The 13,776-nt window shown below is 37.4% G+C and overlaps 1 protein-coding gene across 2 annotated transcripts in view; it reads right to left on the bottom strand.

Annotated features, from left to right (window-relative positions):
• Positions 1–13,776, bottom strand: part of SMARCA1 (SWI/SNF related, matrix associated, actin dependent regulator of chromatin, subfamily a, member 1) — a 279,873-nt gene that overhangs the window by 57,636 nt on the left and 208,461 nt on the right. The gene's annotated exons all lie outside the window — the stretch shown is intronic.

Below are 13,776 nucleotides of genomic sequence, written 5' to 3'. Positions count from 1 at the left end.
ACTGATCAAGGTGGAAGAATACTGCAAGCCATATGCCAGTGTCAGGCAGGGAAGTTTGCAGCTGCTCTATCAATTAGAACATTCTAATACCCGGTTATGAAGACTGACACTTCGAAAGTAATTAAGTATTAGATATTTTTAGGTAATTGCTGCTGCAGGAACGTACAACCTGTGCATTTGGGAGATCGAAGACTTGATACTGGCTTCTTCCTTGGAGGCTGCACTATCTTAATTGTCCCTAATCATTTTCAACACCTATGGTGTTTTGTGATTGCCTCAAGCATAGCAATTGGTCAAATGTGAACCAAGGGAGAACCACCACTTCTTTTTTTGCTAAGTATCATGAAAATCAGCGGGGGCATATTGGAATATTAAACTAAATCACAATGACAGAAATAGCCCATTGACATGCTAGATTCCCATTAAGGGCATACACTCCTACAGTTAATTTCCTATGGCTGGTAGGGGATTCTGGGAGACAATAATCACTCTGTCAAGATGCTGAGATTGTCAGAGATCTCTCTTTCTAGCTGGGGGAAAAAAGGAAAATCTTAGCTGATCATTATTTTAGTTAACACTTTGGCATTGTGTGTCCCTACCATGTGATCAAGCCCTAGGCCACACATTGTGGGTGAGACAGAAGGGGCCTCAATAACAACAACAAAGAATCCACAGCAGCCTTTTTTCATGAAATCATAAAGTTGCAAAGACCTTCTAAAAACTACGATGCCTAAGATTCACCTTTTACCAGAGTTTTTGGTCGGGCAGGGGGAGGTTGGATGCCGATATATTTTATATGTATTTTAGAGCTCCCCAGATGATTCTAATGTCAACCTGGGTGGAGAACCACTTATTCATCCAATGCCTTTATTTTACATGTGTGAGAACTGAGACCCACAAGGTCACACATTTGTGACAAATCTACAGTAGAATCAAGCCTCTGAACTCCCAGTGAGTTCTCTTTCCTCCCTCATGCAATGCTGCTTCCTGTCAAAGGAACCAAGATTGATAGAAAGTAAGGAATTTGCTCAAGGTCACACAGCTTTTAAGTGGCAGAACTGGGACTTGAACTCAGGCAGTCTGATTCCACAGTCTGTGCATTTAGCCATTATGCTGTCTACATCCCAAAACAAAGCCAGTCAACAAGATCAGGTCAAATGATACTGCCACCAGCAGTGCCGGAGGAATGTAGAGAAGGGGCCTGTTCGAACTGAACCTGTTGATCCAGGTAGGATTGGAGAAATTGATTTGCCACATTGGGGAGAATTGTTGTGGGAGTGATGTCAGTGAAGGAGTGAAGGAATGGAGATGGGAATCCAAAAGGTATACATATAAGGGAAACAGGTCATCATTCTTTGAAAATAATTTCAAACTTAAAAGTTGCAAGAATGGTACAGAGAATGCCTGTATACTTTTTACCCAGGTTAATCTCATTTTCTCCCTGCCATATACACAACTTTGAGATGCAGATAGCAGAGTGGCCAAAAGCATAGAATGTATATATACATACATACATGTGTGTGTACATAATTTATTAAATATAATTAATTCATATATCTTATATAGAACTATATATATATATATATATATTCAATATATATGTATTTATTTTCAGAACCATGTGAAGGCAGATGACATACATCAATCCCCTTTGCCCCCTAATACTCCAGTTTTTATCTCTCCTAAGGACAAAGATATTCTCTTAGATAATCACAGTATAGTTGTCAAATTCAGGAAATTTAACATTGTTACAATATTTTTATCTGCTGTCCATCTTCTTATTTTATCAATTGTCCCAATAATGTCCTTTATGGCATTTTGGTTCCTCCAGCATAGGAAGCAACCCAGCATCGTGTTTGCATTTTGTTGTCATATCTCTTTAGTTTCTCTTAATCCCCAACAGTTCCTCAGGCTCTCTTTGTCTTTATGACACTGACATTTTTGAAGAGCAGAGGCCAATTATTTTATAGACTGTTCCACAGTTTTGGTTTGCCTGATGTTTCCTTATGATTACATTCAGGTTTATGCATTCTCAGCCAGAAAACTACATATGCATTGTGTCCTATTCAGAGCATCACATTTGGAGGCTGTCTGTGATCTTGATTTTGATTGTCTGGTCAAGGAATTGTCCAGTTTTTCCACTGTATGGTTACTCTTTCTCGCTTCATAACTACAAAGCAATCTATGAAGAGGCACTTTGAAACTATGCATATATCTAGCTCTTCATCAAACCTCCCCACCAAAGTTAGCATCTGTTGATGATTCTTGCCGAAACCATTCTATACTATAAGGGCAGCAAAATGATGACTTCCTAGCTCTACCACTCCTTCTGCATATATCATTGGCATAAGGAGCCCTTTCTCCCCAATTTATTTGTTTTTTATCTATTTATTAATTATAAATAGATGCACACTTTAATGGTTCCTACACCTGGCTCTGGCATTCACAATAAGGGCTGGCTAAAATATTATGGTAGAAGCCTGTGGAGGTTCCAAATATATACGGAAGGGTTTGGACACTTTAAGAGAGAAAGAAGGCATGCACATCTGGTGATAAAAGGAAAAAAAACTAGTAAACCTATAGGAAGTCCTAGTAGTGGGTTAAATTTTATATAACACACATTAAATGCAGTCAGCTATTCATAGTAATAAATTTGAAATCCAAACAAAAGCACTTTGCTATTTGCTTGAAAGCACTGTACCTATTTACATGTAGCATCTCAATTTTCAACCATTAGCCCAGCAAGGATTGTTTGAAAAACCTAGTTTTGTAAAAAAAAAAAAAAAAAAAAAAAAAAAAAAAAAAAAAAAAAAAAAAATTCAGCTAAATACATCATGACAGTTAGATTTCTCACAGCTCCAGAAATAGATATATGTTCTTGAGGTGGGTTGGCAGAGAGTCAGGGATTGGACTGCAGGAGGTAGTAATTAATCTGATAAAAATCGCTCAAACTGTGAAAAAATTAATCCTGCTGAGATTTCAAGGTATGTTAGCAGTTCAATTAGGGTTTGTACAAACCATACCAGCAACAGTGAGATACTTTAACAATTAAGAGCTGATGAGGCCCAGGGGAGACTTTATTATCAGTAAATTTAAAAATCAGGAGTGCAAAGTCAAAGAGTGCTTTACAGATCAGTGGATTTAGATTCAGGTTGAAACAAGTCATGTGAGGAATATGCATCAAATTTCTTCACTAAAGCATACAGAGAAGGCCACATCTTTTCCCAAGTGTCTTTATTTTTCCCTCCTATTTTACCCCCTTCCCAAAAGCATACTCAAACGTGAACCTGCTTTGGTCACAGCTAGGTCTGGACAGACCAAGTAAATTTGGGGTAACCTTCTCTCTATGCTCCCCTCACATAAAGAAGCTCCAAAGCAATGATCTTCTTCTATGTTCGGAAACTGAAAATCCCAATTATGGTAAACAAGGCTGATACCAGCTTTGTCTCATGCTGTCTTACAAAAGATTTCTGTTCTGTCTCAGAATGGAAACAGTTGTAAGGGAGATAAGGTCTGCATGAGAAAATGTTGGAATGTTTTGGGAGTGTCAGTAGTTCAGGGGTCTAAGAGGACAGTTTTTAAAAAGATCTTTTTCCAGAAAATTCAGAACATAGAGCTGGTGTACAAATATAAAACAACAGGGATTCCTTAGCACTCATTTTATTAGGCTTTGGTTATAAGCCTTTTTGGAAAAGGGACAAATGCTTTTAAGGTAATAAATGTAACTGGTTTACATAAAGGATTCAGGTTCTAAAATCCAGAAGTGAATTCCCTAATTTCAAGCTGTATGAAGGGTTCATTGTTCCATCAAAATGACTCTTTTGCACCAACAAAGGCTGACTTCCTGAGTTCATCCACCATGAGAACCTAAAATAGTTTGTTGCTAACTAAGTACTGAGACAATTTCCTTTTTGGGAGAATTTAAGTTCTGGTTCCTGGAAGCTCCAAAGCACAGGAATACTGGCTGTTGTGCACAAACCACCCACAGGATGCTTTAAACGACTCTTGATATGTTGGAGACATAAGATTCAAATCTGCTATTAAGCTTCTGTAATATCGTTCAATTTCTGAAGTGATTTTGTGATCTTTAGAACGATGGGATTTCTCATAGAGCTCTTTGGCCTTGAAACATACTTATTCACAACATTTGTCATATGCAGAGACATTCAGCTACAGCAGAGTAAATAGGTTTAAAACCGTGCGTTCTGCGTGCCGGAATGCTTTATCATTACGCCTTGGCATCCTCAAATGCAATAAATGTGGAAATTCAGAATTGAAGGGCTTGATTTCCAGTCTCATTGGCCTCTCTCCCTTTGAATTAATGTGGTGCCATTGAGTTCAGCAATAAAGCATCTCATGCTAACAGAGAGAAAATATCAACTTTCTTCCTGTGCATATGTGAATTTGGCAAACTATCAGTAAGAAGGCAATATAAAAGTAAAAATGATTTAGCCATCATGAATATGAGAAGGTGAATTGAATGCATAACTAACACCCTGCAGACTTTGAGGTTCTGGCATACTGGGAGAGGTGAGACATTGAGTTAAACTTTGGAAGAAAACCATTTTTCTAGTGATAAAAGCAAAGCATATTTTGGATGCTTTTCTCTAAGTAATATTACATTTAAATTACCTTATCATCATCATCATCATCAACAACAAAGAATTGCTGTTTAAAATTTTCTGTTTCTACACATGCATAGTATAGAGAAGGCATTATACATATTCTCCCATTCCTAACTCCAGTGTCTTGCCTGGGTCCTCTCCTCTCTGTGTGCCACTCCCTATCGCTAAAGCCATTTGCAGAATGAGCCACAAGCTTGGGACCAACATGTCCCTGATCAAGGAGGAAATTGCAAGAACGTCAGTTCAGGGGTTCAGCTGATGGTCTTCCCTGCTCCAACCATGCAGGGCAAAAAATGTTAATTATCCTCAACTTTCATTTCCCCTTCTTCAGTTTTAAAGCCACCCAATACAGCTATCACCAGGCTTCCATCTCATCAACTATCTTCTTGTGTTTTTGCATTCTTTCTGCTTCTAAACTCTGCAGTGCTGCTCTCCTCCTCCTCTCCAGGAAAAGTGTGCCCTTGATGGATTTCCTGACTCTGGCTGTCTACCTAAATCACTTCCTGTTGCCTGTACTAGACGTGGAGCTGAATCCATTAGTGAGTTGGGAATCTCCCTGACATACTGGTTTAGTTTCCAGTTCCAGATGTCTCTTACCCTGGCCCATCTTGCTTCCTTCTAACATGTCTAACACTGTTTCACACATTTACCACTTAACCATACCCTGACTTATATGACTAACTATTTACCTCATGTATTCTGGAATAAAGTCAATTCCTAACTTTTGCTCTAATACCACCTTCTGATGGACAGAAAGAAGCATTAATATACAAAAGGTCAGACTGGGTGGCTCAAGAAAGCCTGTATTTCAGGAAAATTAAACTTGCATAAAGTGAATAAAAATGTATGTCTAAAATTCCTACAGGTTATCAAAGGCCAGGGCAAGTGAGGCATTCCCCTTGGATGCAAAATGTAAGAAGGCAGCAAAAGACTCAGAATCAAGATAAATACTTCAATGCAAACTTTTTTTAAATAAAAAATAATGCAAAGACATGATAAACAAAATATCAAAATTTTAAATAAACACAGGATCAGTAAATGGCACTATCCAGCCATATTGGAGCCTAAAAGCAAAAGAAAAAAATCAGCAATATTGATCATTATATGGAATGTCCTCTGCCTTCTAAAGATGAAGATCCCAAACAAAATGGAAGCCTGGGTTGCCATATGATGATATAAATTGAAGAAGCTCAGAGAAAGTTAAGTTGCTCTCTATAAGAAAGAAGATAGAAGTAAAATAGAATCTAGAATCTAGGAGGATGCAAGAGAGCAGAGTTGCTGAGACAGGAAGAGTAAAGTAAGGAAGAGGGGAAGACCTGGGGAGAGTTAGATAGGAAAGAGACTTTGGGAGAGATATGTTCAATAAAGGAATCAGATTGAATTTCACTCTACGGTGTTCAGTGTAACCAGGTCTTCCATTTCCCCATGAAATATTCAGCAAAATGCACATTGTCCATTAATGGAAGTGGATTTATTTGTGGGATGAATGACAGAGTGATGAATTTTATCTCAGGAAAAGCATAGGGCAAAAGCAGAGGCTAACCAGGGGGAGTCCTTCTTCATCTAATGAATCCTTCTACATCTAATCACTCACCAGGTTCTAGCAATGCTACCTCTTAAATATTTCTTTAATCTATCTACTTCTTTTGATCTATATTGCAATTATCACCTTAGGTCATCATCATCACTTTTCACCTTAACCATTGCACTAACCTTCTAACTCATCAAGGTTTTGCCTCCCTTGCCTTCCAGTTCATTCCCCATGCTGCAGTAACTAAGTTTTCTAAAAACCTCATGTCACTCCCACTGTTCCTAGGATAAATTCTAAATAGTTCAACATGGCTTCAAAGCCCTTCAATAATCTCGCCCTGCTATTAATCTTTTACCATACCCCATTATAATCAATGCACCTGCCACAGTAGACTTCTTCAAGTTATTTGAGTGAATGCACTATGATAAAGTGGAGGAAGATTAAAAAGCATAATGGTAGCACATAGGAAATGAGTTGCAAATTCAAGAGCTATACCTCAAAATTATAACAATTAAAGGAACAGTAGGACAAATGGAAGCTAATCAAGCCTCAGATCTGCTTCATAACTCAAACTATACCCAAGACATTGATTTGGTTAATGGCATATCATTTTTTTTCCTGTTTCATTCTATAGTCCAAGTCTCCAACAGTATGATATTGAAATAGATATTAAGTTTTTTGGCTTTCACTTAATTATAAATGTCCCATATAAAGATGGAACTCTGGTTATTATATCCAAAACACAGAAGAAACATTAGAAAATTTTTTAATCAAAATATTATTTACATTTCTTTTGTGAAATATTAATTTCTCTGCTTCAAACACAATGCATTACTTACATTAAAGTCATTAATGCCCATTAGTAAAGAAAAATAAATTTGAACTTTCCATATCCTTAGACTGACCACAGAGATACATGCTCCACAAATACTGGCATGCTATCCTCTAAAATCAAGGTAAAGGGTCTGTCTAAAGCTAACAAAAGCCTATTCTTCTCAATAGAGGTATAAACTGAGTTTACACATATGGATTTTCTGGTTTTTCTCTTTTCCTTACACTTTTCTTGCTCTTGGACCTGGCAACTGACCTAAATTCTATGTTATGCAGTCCAATATGGTAGCCACTATAGCTATTTAATTTTAAATTAATTGCAATTAAATAAAATTTAAAACCAAGTTCCTCAGTCACACTTTCCACATTTCAAGTGCTCAATAGCCATAAGTTGCCAGGGGCTACTATATTGAACAATGCAGATACAGAACATTTCCTTCATTACAGAAAATTCTATTGGACAGAGCTATTCTTATACACCTTCCCTGCCCCTGTACAGGGATCAAATGGAACTTTAATTCCTCAGTTTCCCCCATGCCCACATTCTGAAATATTTAGATATCTTTTTAAATCCCTATTATACCTCCGCTTCAAAGTGGAGACTCTGACAGTTTTATTACTACCTTATCAAGTCACTTCATGATTTTTAAGAAATTATTCTAAAATCCCATTTATCCAAACCAGAATTGGTAGCTGTATGAAGTCTACTAATTTAATAGAAACTGACTTCCAGCACATGGTTCTTGGCTTCCTTGCCCCCTAATGTACTCTGTACCCAGCAGCACTCACAGTATATGTCCTTTCCAAGAAAGCTTCCTTCCAGCAGCCACATTCACAGACCCATTTAAAATCATGTTCTGTCATTTGCTTATGTTTTCACAGTCACAGGAAATTACTTCTTTCACTTGACTTTCATTTTTTCTTTCCATTTTTTTAAATAAAAGACTGTCTTATCATGGCAATAAAATATTTGTGCTCTCTGCAGTTGGATAATTGGAGAAGAAACACTGATAGGCATATTGCTATATCAATAATGCACTACCCTTCACAGACAAAGGGCACAGCTACTGACCCACCTCTAGTAAAGCACAGGCCTTGAACTGTGTCTCCAGTGGTGAGAATTGGTTTGCCTTAACCCATCTGACAATGATCATTAGTGTAAGAGCGGTCTGGAGTTAAGGTGTGAACTGTGGCCAGATTGGGGCTCAATCTGTGGCCAGGACCAGGACTCAGCTTTAACTACAGTCAGGAAATGATATTGTGGCCAGAATCAAGGCTCAACTTATATCCGGTGCTGACATCCAGAAAATACATGAAGATTAGGGATTAGTAGTCATGTGTTTTAACCTGTTGACCTAGCAAGGTGCAGATACTGATAGTTTTTGGCAGAAATCTATAACTTTCTCTTCTACTTCAAGGATAGTACATTTTTGAAGTGTGTGCTGTCAATCTTCCATCGCATACCTACAGAACAGACATCATTGATCAGTCATGGCCTTCTTTCCTGCTGTGTTCAGATGAGGCCACAAATGACTTCTTGTAGTGTCCTATGCAGCCATTACTATTCAATCAGAATTGGCCCCATATATAAAATCTATTTATCATCTTTGCTCCAGAGAGGCCCATGAAGCAAGCAGCAGATTACTCCTGGAAAGAAAATTGCTATGATTCAGACCATTTTGGGGGGTCAGAAAAAGGTAGGGAACAATCAACTTATGGGTAAGACCTGAAGCAAATCAAAATATGTATACAAGCACACCCATGATTCAAAGGTGAAGAGTTGGCACAGTCTGAGAAGGGATGGGGAAAAGGCAGGAAAGTGTTATTTCCTGACCACCTGCCCTAGTCCTAACTTTGCATACTGTTGGAAGTGACAAGGTTTTGCACCAATTGGATATACTTGCACCTCTTTCTACCTTTTGCTGTGTGAGTCATTGAATAGTTTCAGCTCCTTATTTCTATGAGCAGCCACTGAGGCACCCCCCAAAATAAGATCCAAAAGATTCAACTCATTTTGCCATACCTTAGAAATGATTTTGACCGACTCGGAGACTAATCTAGAGTAGCACCATTCTTTTCTAGTATACCTTTTGGTCACTGGAAAACATCTTCCTGAGTTATCTCTTTTCAGTTTCAGGACTACACATACTTAATAGATTTAATGTCTTTCTAGAGACTTGGTCCACAGTTCCACCAAAAGCTTTAGTTCACCATGCTTGAGAACAAATGGCTGCTATAGTTTCAAGTTCTCAAACTTTCTCCAACACCAATTCCAAAGAATCTCAGTGTTGGAAGAATCCTTCAAATTCACTTTGTCTAGCCACCTGTTACTTGAATATGCTTTCCAGCATTTCCAACAAGTTGTCCTTAGGCAATTCTTGGACCATTACAGAGCCAGAGCCAGGCTAACCACCATTTCCCAAGGTATTCATTCCACCAACACCTTGCACTGTGCCTTTCCCTATCAGCACAGTTCTCATTTATATATATTTCTTCTTCATATTGTGCCCAAAATCTCTTCTGCTGATTCCTTCTACCAACTGGCCCTGGTTCTGCCTCATGATACCTTACAAAAAAGGAACTGTTTTTACCTCTGTATGACAGTCTTTCAGATTTCTGAGGACAGTTATCATGACCATCCCTGTGCCTTCTCTTCAAGCTAAGCAGGCTGTATTCCTGTGGCTGTTAGCCATCAAGTCCCTTCACCATCCTAGTCATCCCTTTTTGAACATGCTTCAGCTTATCAATCTCCTCAAATCTCAGAACCGGTTGCTTTAAGTCTGGCTTAACCATATCTGTTAAGGCAAAACTGTTATTTTTCTTTCCCTAGCTATTATACTTCCATTGATGATTTTTAAACTTGTACTCCTTTCCTTTGGAAATCATCTCATACTCTTAACTCACAGAGTTTCCTAATCACTTTTTTCCTCCTTCCCAACATTTCATCCAATCTATCTGGTCTCCTTTTAAAAAACTTCTTGGATATCTCCCTCTCTTCCACTCCCATAACTCCCACCTATTATTTGGGCCTAACCAACTCTTTCCTGGATTATTACAATGGTCTCCTAACTGGTCTTCCTATCTCTATTCTTTCTCAAATTCCTGCTCATCCTCTGCCCTACTGCCACTTTGTAATGCATCATTTTGATGGCAGTTTAGTATAGTCATTCAGGCCTTAAACTTTGGAGCTAGACTATTGGGTTCAAATCTCAGCTTTACTGCTTATGAGCTCTGTGAGCTTGGGGAATTCACCTAAACTAAAAGAGCATTATTTCATTCATCTTTCAAATATCGCTAATGATGGTATCTATCTCACAAAGTGGAATAAATGAGATACAACATATAAGTTAGACCCAGGTTTTGTGCACAGTAAATGTTCAGTAAGTATGAGCTATTATTATTATTATCTACTGTTACCACCCTGCTGATCAAAAATTGCCAGGGTTTCCTGCTGCCAGTTTCAAATAAACTGAAATATCTTTAACTGAACATCTAAAGCTATAATGCCAAACTACTACAAACCAGCTTAATTACTTTGAACAAGTTACCTGTGACTCCACCTATAAAATGAAGGGGGAAGACTAAATTATCTCAAATGACCCTTCAAGGGCAGACATTCTATGATTCAACATTTCTAGTCATTTTTCCCCTCCTATCCAATTGTACTAATTAGTTCTCTTTAAAAAAAAAACAAAAAAACAAAAAAACAAAAAAACTTGTTCTTTTCAGCATCCATGTCTTTGCTCATGCCATTTCCTCCATTGGAAATGTCACTCTCCACTTGTCCTTTAAGATGTTGTTCAAATGGTATCCCCTCCATGAATCTTTCAATCAGAAGAAATCAGTGTCTCCTCTGAAGCTCCTAGAACTATTAGTTTCCTTGGCTCTGTGATACTGATCACATTCTACCTATGGATATATGTCTTATACCCCCCCACCAGACTATAATACAGATACTACACTTTTTTCAGCTATGTATTCAGCTCACTGTGTCCAGAACTATGCCTCTTACATTGTAGGATATAACAATGCTTATTGAATACATGAATAATGAAGCTTTACTTATATGTGACACAGAATTTTTATCATGTGATAATGTGTGTACATATCTTCAACCAATTCATGTTTCTTTGACATATTTATATATTTATTTAAGTTTATTTATTTTGAGAGAGACATAGAGAGTGAGTGGGGAAGGGGCAGAGAGAGGGAGAGACAGAATCTCAAGCAGACTCTGTGCTGTCAGCACAGAGCTTGATGTGGGGCTCGAACTCACAAACCATGAGATCATGACCTGAGCCAAGATCAAGAGTTGGATACATAACCAAGTGAGCCACCCAGGCACCCTGACATATATTTTTAAAGAATATTCAGGAAGTCATACAAAAAACAAATAATCTCATTTAAAATGGAGAGAGGACCTGAACAGACATTGTTCCAATGAAGACAGACTGAAAGACACATGAAAAGATGCTCAACATCACTCATCATCAGGGAAATGCAAATGAAAACCACATAAGATATTGCCTGACACTTTTCAGAATGGCTAAAATAAAAAAGACAAGAAATAACAAGTATTGGTGAGGATGTGGAGAAGAAAGGGACCCTCATGCCCTGTTGGTGGGAATGGTCACTGCAGAAAACAGTATGGAAGTTCTTGAAAAAATTAAGATTAAAAATATGATCCAACAATTCCAGTACTGGGTATTTACTCAAGGAAAACAAAAACACTAATTCAAAGAGATATTTGCATCCCTGTGTTTACTGCATCATTATTTACAGCAGCCAAGGTATGGAAGCAAGCCAAATGTCTACCAATAGATGAATGGGTAAAGTAAATATGGTATGTATATACAATGGAATATACTCAGCCATAAAAAAGGATGAGATTTTTGCCGTTTGTGACAACTGGGATGGACATTGTCATTGGGGTGGACATTGAGATGGACATTAGGGTATTAAACTAAATGAAATAAGTCAGAAAAATACCATATGATTTCAGTTATATGTGTAATCTAAAAAAAAAAAAAACAAAGAAATAACTGAAAAGCAGAAACAGACTCATAAATACAGAGAACAAACTAATGGTTGCCAAAGAGCAGAGGGGATGGGGAGATTGGCAAAATAGGTGAAGGGGAGTGGAAGATATAGGCTTCCAGTATGGAAATAAAGAAGTCCCAGGGATGAAAGGCACAGCATGCGGAATATAGTCAATGATATTGTAATTGCATTATATGGTGACAAATTGTAGCTATACTTGTGGTGAGCATAGCACAATATATAGACTTGCTGAATCACTATGTCATACACCTGAAACTAATTAACATTGTGTGTCAACCATCCTTCAATAAAAAAATATTCAGGAAATCAGCAAATACCCACCATACCCACTCTGAGCACTAGTTGCACATTCCTTATTCCTTTGTAAACTTCTAATTACAGATGATTAGACAAAAGGATTATTTTTTAATAAAATAATTTGTTCCCTAAAAATGAATGTGTCAGAAAAGTTAAAGTCTAAGAACCATAACTGTCAAGTCTAAAAACAGTTAAATTCTAGGAAACTGAATAAGGAGAAAACTTGACCAAATCAATAATGCTGAAAAAAACAAGGAAGACCCATCCTCTCACCTAAGGGAAATAGGTGCTGGAGCCTGCTCAAGAAGGTGGGCTGAATGCTCCAAGAAGTTCTCCTGTAAGAAAACTCTTCAGCTATGATAACATCTTCAAATATCAAAATAGTTGAGATTGTGTCTCTCTCAAACAAAGGGGAAGTGTGATGAGGGTTAGTGCTCAAAGGTTTACTTACATAAAGATCTATCTTACCTGCCAACTTACCTGACACAAACTCTCAGAAATCCTCACCATTACTCATTTTCCCCTATGATGATACTGAAATCCCTGGTTTCTGATTGGAAACTGGAAAAAGGAAGAGTATGAAAGACATCATGGAAGAAACTACTTAAGTCATTTTGTCTAAGGCATGAGTTATTGTAGTGCTGAGAATATTGAGGAAACTTCTGTAAGTTCCTGTGTGCAGAAATAACCTTGGCTCCACTCCCTTATTATGAGGGGAAGTCCTCTCAACTTTATGTGGCATATCTTGGAGATGGAATATTTCGGAATTTAGGAGACATTTCTCCCATACTCAATAGTATCCGTACAAAGCCATGATACATTTTGATATTTATCAATCACCTCTCAGTCACTGTCTATCCTTTGAAGCACTTTCATATACATTTTTATTTGTTTCAAATACTGGAAATAATGGCCAGTCACTGTTCTGAGCACTTAACATGAATTATATCATTTAATCCTTACAAAACCCTATGGAGTAAGTGCTATTATCATCCCCATTTTACAAATGTGCAGATCAAGACATGGGGAGGTTAATAATTTGCCCAAAGTCAGACAGCTAGTAAATAATGAAGCCAATATTTACACTCAAATGTGCCTAACATGAATCACCACTGTTTAACAAATATACCATACATATCATAGTATATTTACACTTTGTAACCTGCCTTCTCACTCAACAAATATTATAGAATCTTTCAGTGTCAGTAAATATAACTTTACATTGTCATTTCAAATGCATGTTTATTATTTCATTACAAGGCTGTACCAAAATTTATTTAATCTCTTATTGATACAAATTTTGATTGTACCTGGTTTTTCACAATTTAAATATTATTATGCTAAAAACCTTTTATGTACATACATCTTCATGCACATGTATTACTATTTCCTCAGAATTAATTCTCATAAATTTTGTGCCACTTTCAGGAT

This window comes from Panthera pardus, unplaced genomic scaffold, assembly GCF_024362965.1.
Source record: "Panthera pardus isolate Hobbes unplaced genomic scaffold, ASM2436296v1 HiC_scaffold_27, whole genome shotgun sequence".
In the NCBI taxonomy this organism is placed as follows: Eukaryota; Metazoa; Chordata; class Mammalia; order Carnivora; family Felidae; genus Panthera; species Panthera pardus.
This window is presented reverse-complemented; position numbering and strand designations above follow the sequence as displayed.